The following is a 14,699-nucleotide window of genomic DNA, read 5'->3' on the forward strand; positions in this document are numbered from 1 at the left end:
ATAAGTTTTAGGTCTTATCATGAAAATGCAAATTTTTACCAAAAAAATGGTTTTATTGTTTTTTAAAGTATTTTGTCCTAAAGACCCCCGAAGCGGGCGTAAGACCGATCGGTACAAAATGGGTCTTAAATCAAAGGTATTTTGGGCCAAGCCTGAATTTGATATAAACAATGCCAGCGGTGCCGACCACCCCAGAAAATCCCTTAAAATGTACATTTAAACCGGTCGGTACAATATGGAACTAAAATGAATGTATTTGGTATTGGAGAACGATTCTGATAAAAAACCAAAAACGTTCCAACAATGAGAATGTAACGAAAATGGTGAAGGTAAACAAAAACGAATTTCGCTGTGAAGGCAATGATTAGCCAAAACCACTAACATTTTGTGACTCCAAGATTCTTTCGCTATTTAATCGAAATCATAGTTTTTTTCAATGAATTGGCGAATCGGAAATGACTATACAAGGTTGCGGAATGCAACCGGTTGACATTTTTTATACCCTACACCACCACTGTGGCACAGGGTATTATAAGTTTGTGCATTTGTTTGCAACGCTAAGGAGGATAACAGCTAGACCCATTGATAAGAATACCGATAGCCTTAGAATCACTTCCTGATTCGATTTAGCAATGTCCGTCTGTCTGTCTGTCCATGTATTTTGTGATCAAGGTACAGGTCGCATTTATTGTCTGATTGTCTTGAAATTTTGCACATGTCACTTCCTTGGCCCAAGGACGAACGCTATTAATTTTGAAAAAAATCGATCCTGATTTAGGTATGGTTCCCACATATATCTTTCATCTGATATAGACTTTAAAGGCTGTAGAAGCCTCATTTTTGTTCAATTTCTACAAAATTATGCATGAGGTGTTTTATTTAACGTCTTAATATGTGTGCTAAATACCGTCAAAATCGGCCCAGATTTAGATATAGCTGCCATATATATGTTTCATCCGATGTGGAGTTTTAAGGCTGTGGAAGACACAATTTTAGTCCGATCTCAACAGGATTTAGCACGAGGTGTTAAATTTGACGTCCCAATGCTTGTGCAAAATTTCATAAAATTTGGTTTCGATTAAGAATAGTGGGTGTAGTATCCCCCATTTATATTTTTTATCCGATATGTCAATATTTCAAAAGGTATGCAAAATTAAGTCTGACTAGATTTGGAGATAAGTTTTATATATTAAAAGCACTACGTATACTAGGTGGTGTAGAGTATTATATAGTCGGCCCCGCCCGACTTTTGCCTTTCCTAACTGGTTTCATTTTAATTTCTTAACATTCTTAATGTTTATGTGCCCTTTACACTTTAAGCTTTCCACAAGTGACGCAACCTTATATAATTGAGCAATGTGAGCGCATTGAATGACAATATTTTAGTGGTTTTGATAGTTAATATCAAAGACTATTGAGTAACTAAAGATGAATCTTTCCTCTCTCAAAATAATGGCTTCTAGGTGCAACGATTAGAAATCTGACGTTTAAGAGAGAAAAAAATATGAAATGAGTGAAAATAAAAACACAATTAAATCAACAAAATGAAGCTAAAACAAAGTTAAAACGTGTTTTATAAAAATAAAAAATATTTTTTTTAAATATTTATTTTTGAAAATTCAAAATAATTTTATGTTAAAAAGCTAAAAAAATACCACAATCGATTGAAAAATTGCTAAATCACTTTCATTGCTGATTGACAGTACTCTCGAAATTCTCTCTTCTCTCAATTTTCTTCGTTTATTTCTAATCCTTGCATTTAGAAAGAGCCAGAAAACACATCTTTAGTAATATAGTCAAAAGCTGATATCAGCTGGTCGCCTGCGATTAGGCAGCTTATTTTTGGCATGTCAAGATGTGCATAATTTTTTATCAGTTTTAAACTTGTTTAACTTGTGTTTTGAAAAACTGCTTGGGTTTTGTCTGAAGTTTAAATCGAACACTAAATGTTAAGGGACCTTTACACCACGAAAGAGAGAAAAAATCTTTTGACGGAAATTTGGAATCTTAAAATTACAACGTTTTTTGTTTTCCTTCTATTACACATTCTTCGGCAAGGAAACGATTTGTTTGTTTTTTAAGGTGTGAAGGCCCCCTAAGGACCTAACATTCTTTTCATCATTCATATGGCAACAATAGTATATTATGTATTTCTATTTATTATGAAAACTATTTTCAAACAAAAAGTTGAATACCTAACCCTTTTCTTTTGTACCCTACAACAGCAATATGAGTGAAGAATAATATAAAAAACTGCTAAAATAAACGCACAATTGCAAAACATAAATATAACAAATGAACATAGGCCGCTATAATTTATTTTAATTTTAATTTAATTTTGTTTTTCAATTTCTATTTTAAATTGAAGTTCAAAAGACACCAGTAAATGGCAAATCTCTTGAAAGCAAATGTATAATGTATTTATTTTTTATATACTACGAAATCGAAACAAAATAACTGTGAAAAAAACTTCTATTTTTTTTTTTATAAACTGATTATTTTTTTTTTCTTTTACAATTTTGCATAATTAAGTTTTTATATGTATTGATTTAAACTTCCACAGAAAATTATACTCTACTTTTCTTATATTATACCAAAGATACGAATTATATTCGTAGTAAAAAAAATATAAACGTTTAAGTGAAGAAAACAAAAAAAAAAATACTGATCAAGCTAAAGCAAGCTTATTTTTTTTAACAAAAAAGAACTGTTTATATTAATTATTTTTTTGTAATTATTTTTTTAATTTAAGTCATTTTTAAAATAAAAAAAAAATCAAAATTAATAAATTTACTATTAAAAACTATAATTTCTTTTAATTTTTCAGTTTAATTTTAATTTTATTTTTCTTTATTTTTTTTATACATATACCATATATTTGAAGAATTTGTATTAAATTTGTAAAACAATTGTGATTCTACACTGTTTCTTAATGAGAACAACAACAACAAAAAAGAAAATAAAACTAAAAACTCTCCATATAAAAGCATAATGAATAGAAAAGAAGAAAAATTAAAAAAAAAAAATGAGACGACTGCGCACACGATATATGAACAAATTTAAGAACCAATTATAAGTAAAACATAATAAAATTTAATTTAATTTACACATTTTTTTTTCTTAACAACAACTCGAATTGCACAATAATCTTCTATATATATATATATATACTGACATTCATTACATAAAACATGTATTTCTCAAAAAACAAAAAAAAAACATAAAAAACCAACGTTGAAAATATATGTAAATTAAATTAAAACGAGTTCAAAAAAAATCCTTTCATTTCTCCCCCACATGTAAAAAATATCAAAACTATCTTCATTTAATTATAAAACAAAAAATACAAAAACAACCTATTATAACATATTATAATTTTTACATTTTAGCTCTACTTACTGTGTTTATAAGTTTACCTTTATTTTTTAATATTTACTACTACTATATTTATATATGATAATGTAACAGTTTTTTTTTATTTATTTTATACTAAACTTTTAATACAATATACATATATATATATATACATAATTATATAAAAAACAGCATAAAAGAAAATATATCAATGCTAAAATCTATACAAACAAAACCCATATAATTTTAATTTATATTAAAAACACACAAAAAAAAACGAAATCATATTGTATTTAAAAACAAAATTATATTTCTATAAATGTATGTGTAATTATTAAAAGTAATGAAAAAAAAACAAAAACCACAAAAAAAACAATAAACGTATTTTTCAAAAAAAAAAGGAAAAAGAAATACATTTTTTAATTTTTAGTTTATTTTTGCTTAAAATTAATTTCTAAAAAAAAACTAATCATGATTTTCAGTTAATCATTATTTTTTTTTTATTTAAAGTATTCGAAAAAGAAAAATATTACAACCAAGATTTTTAATCGAGGGTAAATCTTCTCTCATATTGGATAATTTTTTTTATTCTTTAAAAATGAAATAAAACAAATTTCAAAAAATTTTAAGAAGAATTCACCATCATTGGTATATACAGTATTCAGACAATTTCCTCTTTATCCCCTTCAAACAGAAAACAAATTCGGGAACTAAAGTTGATTTTGTTTTTAAGTTTTTACGTTAATTTTTTTTCCAATTAAAATGTTTCTTTTACATTTTGTTGTATTATTAGGTTTTTTTTTCAACTTTAGTAGTTTTAAGATCTATCATTGTCTAAATTTGTTTAGATCTGTTAGAATTTGTGTATAAAAATGCCTAATCCTTTAAGAGGTGATTTCATTTTGTAAAAATTTTCACAAGGATATCGTTTGATATTCACATTTTAATGATACATTAACAAATCATTGTCCATTAGTTTTGATTGGCATCAGTCTTGGGAGAGGGTGTGGTAGAAAGTGGTGAAGGCAACATGGTTAGTGGACAATTCCACATATCAACTAAGATTAGAGAAAATTTTAACATTCTTGTATAGTTCGCTAATAATCTTTGTAGAAGCAAACCTAAATTTTTAGATAGAAATTTTGCCATTAGACAATCCCCATGTTCTGTATTACGAATACACAAACAATTGTTTCCCCATATCTGCTGAGCCCTTTACTTTTAAGAATTAAGCTGGAAAGGTTCCATGAGCAATGAGAATGCTAAAATGTGAGGATAAAAATGCCACAAACGCAAAACCCCGTTAACACTGCTTTTTAAATCCGGACTTAATGGCTCGATAATCTGTTTTCGCTTTATAAAATCAACTGACGAGAGCTTTAAATCCGTATTTAAAGAGCAGTGTAAACGAGAGCCTTAAATCCGTATTTAATGAGCAGTGTAAACGGGGTTTAAACCAAAAATTAATATAACCAAGGCGTGCTAAGTTCGATCGGTCGAATTTTATATATCCTCCACCGTGGATTGCTTTTGTCAAGTTCTTTGTCCGGTATCTCTTTTTGGGGCAAACAAAGGATAAGGGATCGAAATTGCCATGCTATTGTAGCTGTATTAGGTTATGGACCAATTTAGACCACATTTGGTTTGGATGTTGGAGAAGTAGAAGTCATTGTTATAGATGGGTTTCATCGGATAAACACCCAATGCGTGGGTATTTGTTGGGTAAATACCCAATAAATACCTTTTTTGGGTTTTGAACATAAAAAATGTTTGATGATTTCATATTCTTTGTATATATACCTGATCTTCTGATCTCATAAAATCGGATATTAGTTATATAGACCGATCGCAAGACTTAAAAGTCATAGGGCAATAAATTGGTAATTTTTCATCTGATTTTGATAAAGTTAGGCACAGTGAGTTCTGGTAGACGCCTATTCATTTCTGTGAAGTCAGATTGGACTATATTTGGATATAGCTGCCCTATATACCGACCACGCCATCCCCCGATATAGGATAATGAGGCCATAAAAGATCCATTTATTACCTAAATTCGATGAATTTTGGCAGTGTGTTCCGGTAGACACCTACCCGTTTCTGTGAAGTGTGGTCCAGATCGGACCATATTTGGATATACCTGCCATATCTACCGATCTCCCAATATAATGTAATGAACCTATAAAAGGAGCATTTTTCATCCGATTTCAATGAAATTTGGAACAGCGAATTCTGCCACCCCTCAACCTTTTTTGTTGAATATCGTACAGATCGGACAATATTTGGATATAGCTACCATATAAATCGATCTACCGATATAGTGTAATGAACCTATAAAAGGAGCATTTTCATCCGATTTCAATGAAATTTGGCACAGCAAATTCTGCTACCCCTCTTAACCTTTTTTGTTGAATATCGTCCAGATCGGACTATATTTGGATATAGCTACCATATAAACCGATCTACCGATATAGTGTAATGAACCTATAAAAGGAGCATTTTCATCCGATTTCAATGAAATTTTGCACAGCGAATTCTGCTACCCCTCTTAACCTTTTTTGTTGAATATCGTCCAGATCGGACTATATTAGGATATAGCTACCATATAAACCGATCCCCCGATATAGAGTATTGAGCCCATAAAAGGAGCATTTTTCATCCGATTTGGATGAAATTTGAAACAGTGCGTTTTGGTACCCTTCTTAAACTTTTAGTTGAACATCAAAACTCACTGTTTCTAATTTCATCAAAATCGGATGAAAAATGCTCCTTTTACGAGATTAGTACTCCATATCGGGAGATCGGTCTATATGCAGATATATCCAAATATGGTCTGATCTGAACCTCATTTGACAGGGATGGGTAGGGGTCTACCAGAACACACTGTGCCAAATTTCATCGAATTTGGGTAATAAATGGATCTTTTATGGCCTCTATACCATATATCGGGAGATTGGGACGTCTGTCTCAGGGCAGCTATATCCAAATATAGTCCGATCTGAACCACACTTCACAGAAATGGTTAAGGGTTCACCAGAACTCACTGTGCTAAACTTTATCGAAATCGAATGAAAAATTGCCAATTTATTGCCTCATGACTTTTAGTCTGTATATAATCGAGAGATCGGCTTATATAGGAGATATAGCATATTATGAAGCGATTTAGATCACAGACTTCATGCTAAATTTCAGCCAAATCGGAAAATAATTGCGGACTCTAAAGACTCAATATGTCAAGATCCGAGATCGCTTTATATCACAGCAATATCAGATTATGAACCGGACTATACTTAGTATAGTTGTTGGAAGTCATACCAAAACATCTCGGATACGAATTGCCCCGTTTAGAGGCTGAAGAAGTCAAGATCGATTTATATAGCAGCTATGATATAACCGCCATATAAATCGATTGATTGATTGACTGATATGACCTATTTACAATCCCAACCGACCTACACTAATAGGAAGTATTTGTGCAAGATTACAAGCATTCCTTCGAAAGTTGGCGTACTTTCACCAAACGTCGTCTTAGAATGTCAATACGATCAAGAATATATATGTGATACAAACGGAATGACGAAATAAGTATAGCACCCATCCTCAATGGTTAGAACTGATAAAACATCTATTATTTATCGCATGATCAATACCCGGAACCTTATTCAGTGCAATGCCACAAATAGGATTATCTCCTATTTGTGCACGCAAAAAATATTTCATATCACGAAAAGGAAATTTTCGCCAAGTAAAACTCTTTTCTGAAAAACGTTGAACTTTGTTTACGGTAAAATTACATGTTGTTTTTAATTCTTGCAAATTTGTCACAAAGTAAGTTTTTGTTACCCATTCGGGGTTCCAACTAGTTTTTCTTTAGGTATTTATTATTTTAAAGTCATGTTTATGTATATCCTTCTTAATTTTAAAATAGCTTGTGCATATTGAAGAGGATGGCAAGATCATAACATAATTCAAACTGAATATTTTACCAATTATTAGCAGATATCAGTTGATAATTCAAACTCTTCCAAAGTTCTCTTGGATTTATTTCGATGTTATGATACAAAATTATGTTAAAAACCTTCCATTTTCGCACTGCTGTCTTCGTTTTGCTATAAATAAAACAAAAAATTACCTATGGGAGTTGTTGTTTTCGCACATTTAAAACCTACTTTGGGATGGATACATCTCCATCGCGGGTTCTTGTTGTGCTGTTTGGACCTGTAATGATTTTTGTCGTTGGACATAATTGGGCATTTTTTACTAAAGGTGAAACTTCCGAGCTGCTTAACATACCGACTGACCTTTGGTCGGTCAAAACAAAAAAAGATTTTGTGTGAAAACGTGCTTCTACCAATGACGAACACACAATTTAAATTTCAATTATTCGCAAGCCCATGTGCCTGCTTGGGATTATTTTCTTGCATACATACAGATTAATGGGAAATAGTATGAGTATTTTTGCCAACCACTGTTCTTATGCACTCAAATACTGAACCTTACTCTCCAGTAGGAGAGGCACAAAAGCACAATTATTGGTCCAGCACACGAATAATCGTTTGCGGCTTTCGAAGCACTTTTGGCAATTAACGAGTTTTGGTTTTAACAACAAAAGAATCGTCCTTTTACCTTAGGTGAAGCTGCTTAAGGGTTTACAATAAAAAAATTAGTTACGTTAAATAATGCAACTATTGATATGTTGAAGTGAAACGTTATTCGGTTACAATGAAAGAAAAATTTCGTGACAAAAGTTATTTGTTTGTTGTAAAAAAGTCCCAAACGTTTTATTTTTTGCGTGTGGTATTTCACAAAAGAAGATGTATATACCGGGAAAATTAATTAAATTAACTGACTATTTTTGTTGGCTATTCGCTTTCCATAAACTTATTCAGTAGATGATGTCTTGCAATTGTGCAAATTTTCCCACAAACATACCATTAAGGAACAGGGGGCAAACATGTCACAAATCATTGTGTGCTGTCTGATTAAAGTTTAAGCTCAGGTCTGACAAATATAAAGCAAAGGGAGTACTAGTAATTTGAACGCACTTCCTTTCTGCTGTAAATTTTTTGAATTTACCATGAACATTCCATTAAAGAATAATACTCTCTAATTTAATGTTTAGTTTAACAATTTATACTGTACCGAGGCAAAAAAAAAAATTGAATAACATGTTTAAGAACTGGCTAAAAAGTGCATCAAAATTATTTGCACATTGGCTAAAAAGTGCATCAAAATTATTTGCATTTTAACTTAGGCAAATGCCTTATTAGCTCTGTTTAATTTCTGCCATGGCGAAACAATTAAAGGTGGTCTCATCTTGTAATCAAGTTGGTCGACCATCTTGTAAACAAGTTGATCGACGTTTTTCCGACACACACAAAGAAATTGTGTGTATACGTGTGCGTAAATGAGTAGAGAATATGTGACAAAGAAGATAAAAACAAAAAGAATGCAAACAAAAATGTGACATCCTAATACCGTCAAACCTGGCCGACTTTTAACAGGTGTTCGCGTGAGACCACCTTATTAAATCCGCCTTGACTCACTGCAAGGGCTAGAAATTGGTACATTTAACGAGATATTATTATCATGTTCCTGGCACTTAACGTTGAGTATGCACCTTTAGCAACATTTTCGGTTACAGCTGAAACATTTAAACTGCTCATTAAACCCGGATTTAAGGCTCTCGTAGGCTGATTTTATAAAGAGAAAACAGATGATCGAGCCATTAAATCCGGATTTAAAGAGCAGTGTAAACGGGGTTTTAAGCGTCTTAAAGGTGAAGTGGCATACTATGCGCACGCGTTAAAAATGGAATTCCGCAAACAAATCCCTCAAAAGCGGCGCTCTAAAGTTTATTGTTTATTGAAATCGAGCCTCAATCTATTTTGCCTTACGTGAAGTCATGGTACAATTAAGAGGTAGCGTCATTAGCACAACAACAAAAATCTATCCCCAATGAAACTACCTTGAGTGGCGAATGCCGTAAATTGAAATGTAAAAGTGGCTTCAGAAATAATTTTTTATGTGTGGCATATCGGATCAAATAAAGCTTATGCGCTCAATGCCTTCAATCGAAAAATCGCAATATTTCTTATCCAAAATTTATAAAATTTGCCACAGAACCCTTAGCACTCGTATCAGTTGCAGTCAAAATCAGAACTTGAAGAAAAACTGGCACTAAAACACTTAACTATTTGCTGGCAACATTACACTGATAAAAGTAATTTTAACAAGTAAAAGCGTGCTAAGTTCGGCCGGGCCGAATCTTGGAAACCCACCCCCATAGATTCTGCTAAAAAATCGGAGCTATATCTGGTTATAGAGCGATGTGGACCTTACTTGGCTCAGTTGTTGAGAGTCATAACAGAACACTATGTGCAAAATTTCAGCCAAATCGGACAAAAGTTTCGGCTTTTAAGGGCTAAAGAAGTCAAATCGAGAGATCGGTTTGTATGGGAGCTATATTAGGTTATAGATTGATTTGGATGGTAATTCGCACAGTTGTTGGAAGATATATTAGAACACGTTGTTCAAAGTTTCAGCTAAATCGGACAAAAATTGTGGCTGCCAGGGGCTCAAGAAGTCAAATCGTTAGACTGGTTTATATGGGAGCTATATCAGCTTGTATACCGATTTTGACGGTACTTGGCACAGTTGTTTGAAGTCATAACTTAACACGTCATGCAAAATTTCAGCTAAATCGGATGAAAATTTAGGCTTCCAGGGGCTCAAAAAATCAAATCGGGAGATCGGTTTATATGGGAGCTATATCAGATTATAGACCGATTTAGACGGTACTTAACAAAGTTGTTGGTCATAATAGAGCACATTGTTCAAAATTTCAGCCAAATCGGATGAAAATTGAGGCTTCCAGGGGCTCAAGAAGTCAAATCGGGAGATTTATATGGGAGCTATATCAAGTTCTAGGGCGATTTGGACCTTACTAAGCACAGTTGTTGGATGTCAAAACAGAGTACTATGTACTCAGCCAAATCGGACAAAAATTGCGGCTTCTAGACGGGCGGATAGACGGACGGACAGGACTAAATCGAATCAGGATCTCGACATGCCCTTTGAATGAAACGTTTTCTTGTAGAAAAACGTTAAAATCTAACAGTCAACATTTCTTCAAAAATCCATCTAACATCAACAACACACACAAAGCCAAAACTTGTTATCCAGACAAACTTCGCTTGCCATAGAATGACTTTTCAATATGACTTTCAAATATGCAGCCATACATTTCTGGACGTGCTGTTTCGTGTATTCAATCGTTTCTTGTGCTTCTTTAGTTTGGTCACAAACAAGATATATTCATTTACAGCTAGTGGTAGTTGCCCAACAACAAACTATTGAGTGCACTATCGGTCAAAATCAGTGATAAGAGCAACTCTGATTTTGTGTATGTTACTAGTTCCCGCCATTTTTCGTTGTTTGTGTGTGTTATGGTTCTTAACTATAATACACACACACAACCAAAACTCGTTTACAGATAGTGCACTTCGCGAGAAAAAATTGTACTCAGCTGTTTACGGTACACTACCTGGTAATTATGTCATGGTCACAATAAAGAGCTGGCAAAACATCTATGAATATCGATTTATATTTTTCCGATGGATACTATCGTAAAAGTTTAATTTTTTTGCAAAACTTAACAAAAATAAGCTATCCGACGCTGAATGTATCATTTAAGATATATTGCGCCTATAGAGGGCGCAATTTTCATCTAATTAGACTAACATTTTGTACAATGATTTCTCTCATGACTTCCAATTGACTTTATTAACCTTGGTTTTATTTGGTTTTGGCATTAATATTGCTTCTCTATAAATCGATCTCTTGATTTTTGCTTCTCATTTTCGTTTGAAATATAGGGGATGGGAAATTAACGATAGTATCGATACTATCGATATTTATTTTTTAAACAATCGAATGTTGCGTTTATCGATAGTTTGTCAGCTCTATCACAATATCATTAATAATAATTTGTTATCAGAAAGATTTATCGGTTATCGGAGATGAATTTCTCAAATAGGCCGCGATATTTTTGTAAGCGAGTTGGCAAAACAAAATGTAAACATTTTAAATAACAGTGCGTTTTGATACGTTATCGACTTCATGTAATTGCATGGTATCGATAACTATTCAGAACAATATTGCTGTAGAATTCCATTTCATCCATCCAATCTGACTAGCACAGGATAAAGCGAGTTGGAAATAGACTTTCTCACTTTAGAAAATTTACCTATAATGCTGAATTCGTAAAAGATATCCAAAACATTTTTGGGAAAAAATTTTTTGTTTAAAATTTTAAAATATTAGAAAATCCGACAAAAATTTGTTAAAATAAAAAAAAAAATTTATTATTATAAAAAAATTATAGAAATTAAAAATAATTAATAATTATATGAAATTGCATCCAAATCGAACGTCAGACGACAATGGGTTAATTCTAGCTAAATTTGATGAAAATCCAAACTGCTATAAAAATATACAACTATTTGATTGGACTTCCTTTAAAGTGTGAAATGGTTTCAAAACCCTTGTTAAACCTTGATTTTTTTTTATCAAAAACTATAAAATCAATATTTTAAAAAAATTTCTTAGAATTCCTTTAAAAATTTATTATAAAATCATTTATATGGATTAATTTTGTTTTCTTCAGAGATAATTCATTTCACTATATTTGAAGTTTTTCTTGCAATACTTTTTATTATTTTTCAATATTTTTTTTTTTTACTTTTTTCAAAATAGTTTTAGATTATGTTTTAATAAAAACTTGCAATAATATATTGTTTTCTGAACATTAAAAAAAAAAACGAGAAATACAGAAACATAAAAATAAAGTGAAATTGAACCCCAACGGTAAAATTAAAGTAAAAATAAAAAATTCAGACAAAAACAAATGCAGAACTTACAACAAACAGAAACCAATACAACAAGAACTAAAAATAAACAACAGAAAAGCGTATATATTTATATAAATGTCTAGTCGTATTTTCAGTATTATTAAATAATAAAAAGAAGAAAAAACCAAAAAAAAAATTATACCTACAAAAGGAAAAAATTCGCAAAAAAATCTACAAGAAAATAACTACTCAATAACATATACATGCAGTCTCCTTTAAAACTGTATAAACAATAAAAAAAAACTAAAAAACAAAATATTAAATATTGCAAAAAAACGTAAAAAAACAATAATATCCCCTCCCCACAAACCAAAATTTTTAGAAACATTTTTTAACTAAAACAAATGATTAAGAAAAACGCATTAAAACAAAAATTCAAGATTTTTGTTTTTTTGTCATAAGTGTTTACAGATAAAAGCAAAATCAATGAGGAGTACAGAAAAAATCTTAAAAAAATGGTAAACAAAAAGCAAAAGAAAAAAAACGATAAAAAAAATAATAAAAAAATTAAATAAAAGAAGAAAAAACACAAAAAACTTATAAATGTCTGTTTTTTAGCCCATAAGTTTACAAGAAAACCAAGAACAACAACAACCGGAAGAAGACGAAGAAAAAAAAAAAAAAACAAAACCAACAAAATATAGCTATATTATATCCTTAATGTGTATGTATGCATAAAAATTATAAATGTGTAAAACTAAAAACTTAAATGAAAAAGTCTTTAATAAAAATTATTTAAAAATTATTACAAAAAAAAAAACGTGTTTCCAACCAGAAATGATTTCTACTGGCAGAAGGTTTGGTTATGCATGTACTTGCATTTTGAAAATTTTGAATATGTTTCACTACCATGCAACCGTTTCTTTGCACTAGCAATGGGGAAGAAAAGATAATGGGGTAAAAGGAGAAACGTCTTTTCCGCACTTAGAAAAGCGAAATATAAGGACGTGAGTGTGAGTGAATTGAAAAGTTCAGGGGTCAGAATGAAGTGTGAAAGTTCAACCAAAGAATTGTTCATCCAAAGCTGATGGCTTTGGTGCATCTTTTACCTTATTAAATAAATAAGGTAAAACAAGTAAAAAGACATTAAGATCGGCCGGACCGAACTTTTGATACCCACCACCTCGGGTATAAATGTAAACCACCTTTCATCAAAATTCGGTGAAAATTTCATACCTTATGTCCCATATCAGTTATATCAAAATATGTTCCGATTTGGACCAAATACTAATAAGTACACTAGCTATATCTAAAAATAAACCGATCTGAACCATATACGACACGGATGTCGAAAAGCCTTACATAAGTCACTGTGTCAAAATTCAATGAAATTAGATTACAAATGCGCCTTTTTGGGGCCAAGACTTTAAATCGAAATATCGGTCTACATGGCAGCTCGACTTGGGCCAAGTTGCAGCAAAATTTCGAAGAGCCTAACACAAAGCACTCTCCCAAATTTCGTCGAAATCTGACAATAAATGCTTCTTTTATGGGCCCAAAACCTTAAATCGAGAGATCGGTCTATATGGCACCTATATTCAAATCTGGACTGATCTGGGCCAAATTGAAGAATGACGTCGAAGAGCCTAACCAAACTCACTGTCTCAAATTATTTGGTCTTTTTGGCAGATATATCCAATGATAAACCGATCTGAACCATATTTAGGCCGGATATCATGAGGTTCAGCAAAACTCACTGTTTCAAATTTCAGCGAAATCGGGTAAAAAATAAAGCTTTTATGGGCTTCAGTCCCCTTATCGGCAGATCGGTCTATATGGCAGCTGTATCTAAATATAATCCGATCTGATCCATATTTAGGTCGGATGTTGGGAGGTCTTAACATACTCACTGTTTCAAATTTCATGGAAATTGGGTAATAAATAAAACTTTTATTGGTTTCAGACCCCTTATCGGCAGATCGGTCCATATGTCAGCTACATCTAAATATAGTCAGATCTGAACCAAATTTAGGTCGGGTATCAGGAGGCTAAACATAACTCACTGTTTCAAATTTTAGCGAAATCGGTTAAAAAATAAAGTTTTTATCGGCTTAAAACCCTTTATCGGCAGATCGGTCTATATGACAGCTACATCTTAATATAGTCCGATCTGTACCATATTATGGTCGAATGTTGGGAGGCTTCAGACCCATTAGCGGCAGATCGTTCTATATGGTAGCTATATCTAAATATAGTCCGATACAAAACCCTATTTGGGTAAGTTGTCGGGAAGCCTTAAACTACTCACTGTTTCAAATTTCAGCAAAATCGGATGAAAAAGAAAGTAGACCCTTTATCGGAAGATCGATCTATATAGCTGCTATATCCAAATATGGTCCGATTTGGCCCGTTCAAGAACTTAACCAGCGTGCATCAAAAAGACGTATCTGTGCCAAATTTCAGCTCAATTTCTCAATTTTTGAAGGCTCTAGATTA

This window comes from Stomoxys calcitrans, chromosome 4 (genome assembly GCF_963082655.1).
Source record: "Stomoxys calcitrans chromosome 4, idStoCalc2.1, whole genome shotgun sequence".
Lineage (NCBI taxonomy): Eukaryota > Metazoa > Arthropoda > Insecta > Diptera > Muscidae > Stomoxys > Stomoxys calcitrans.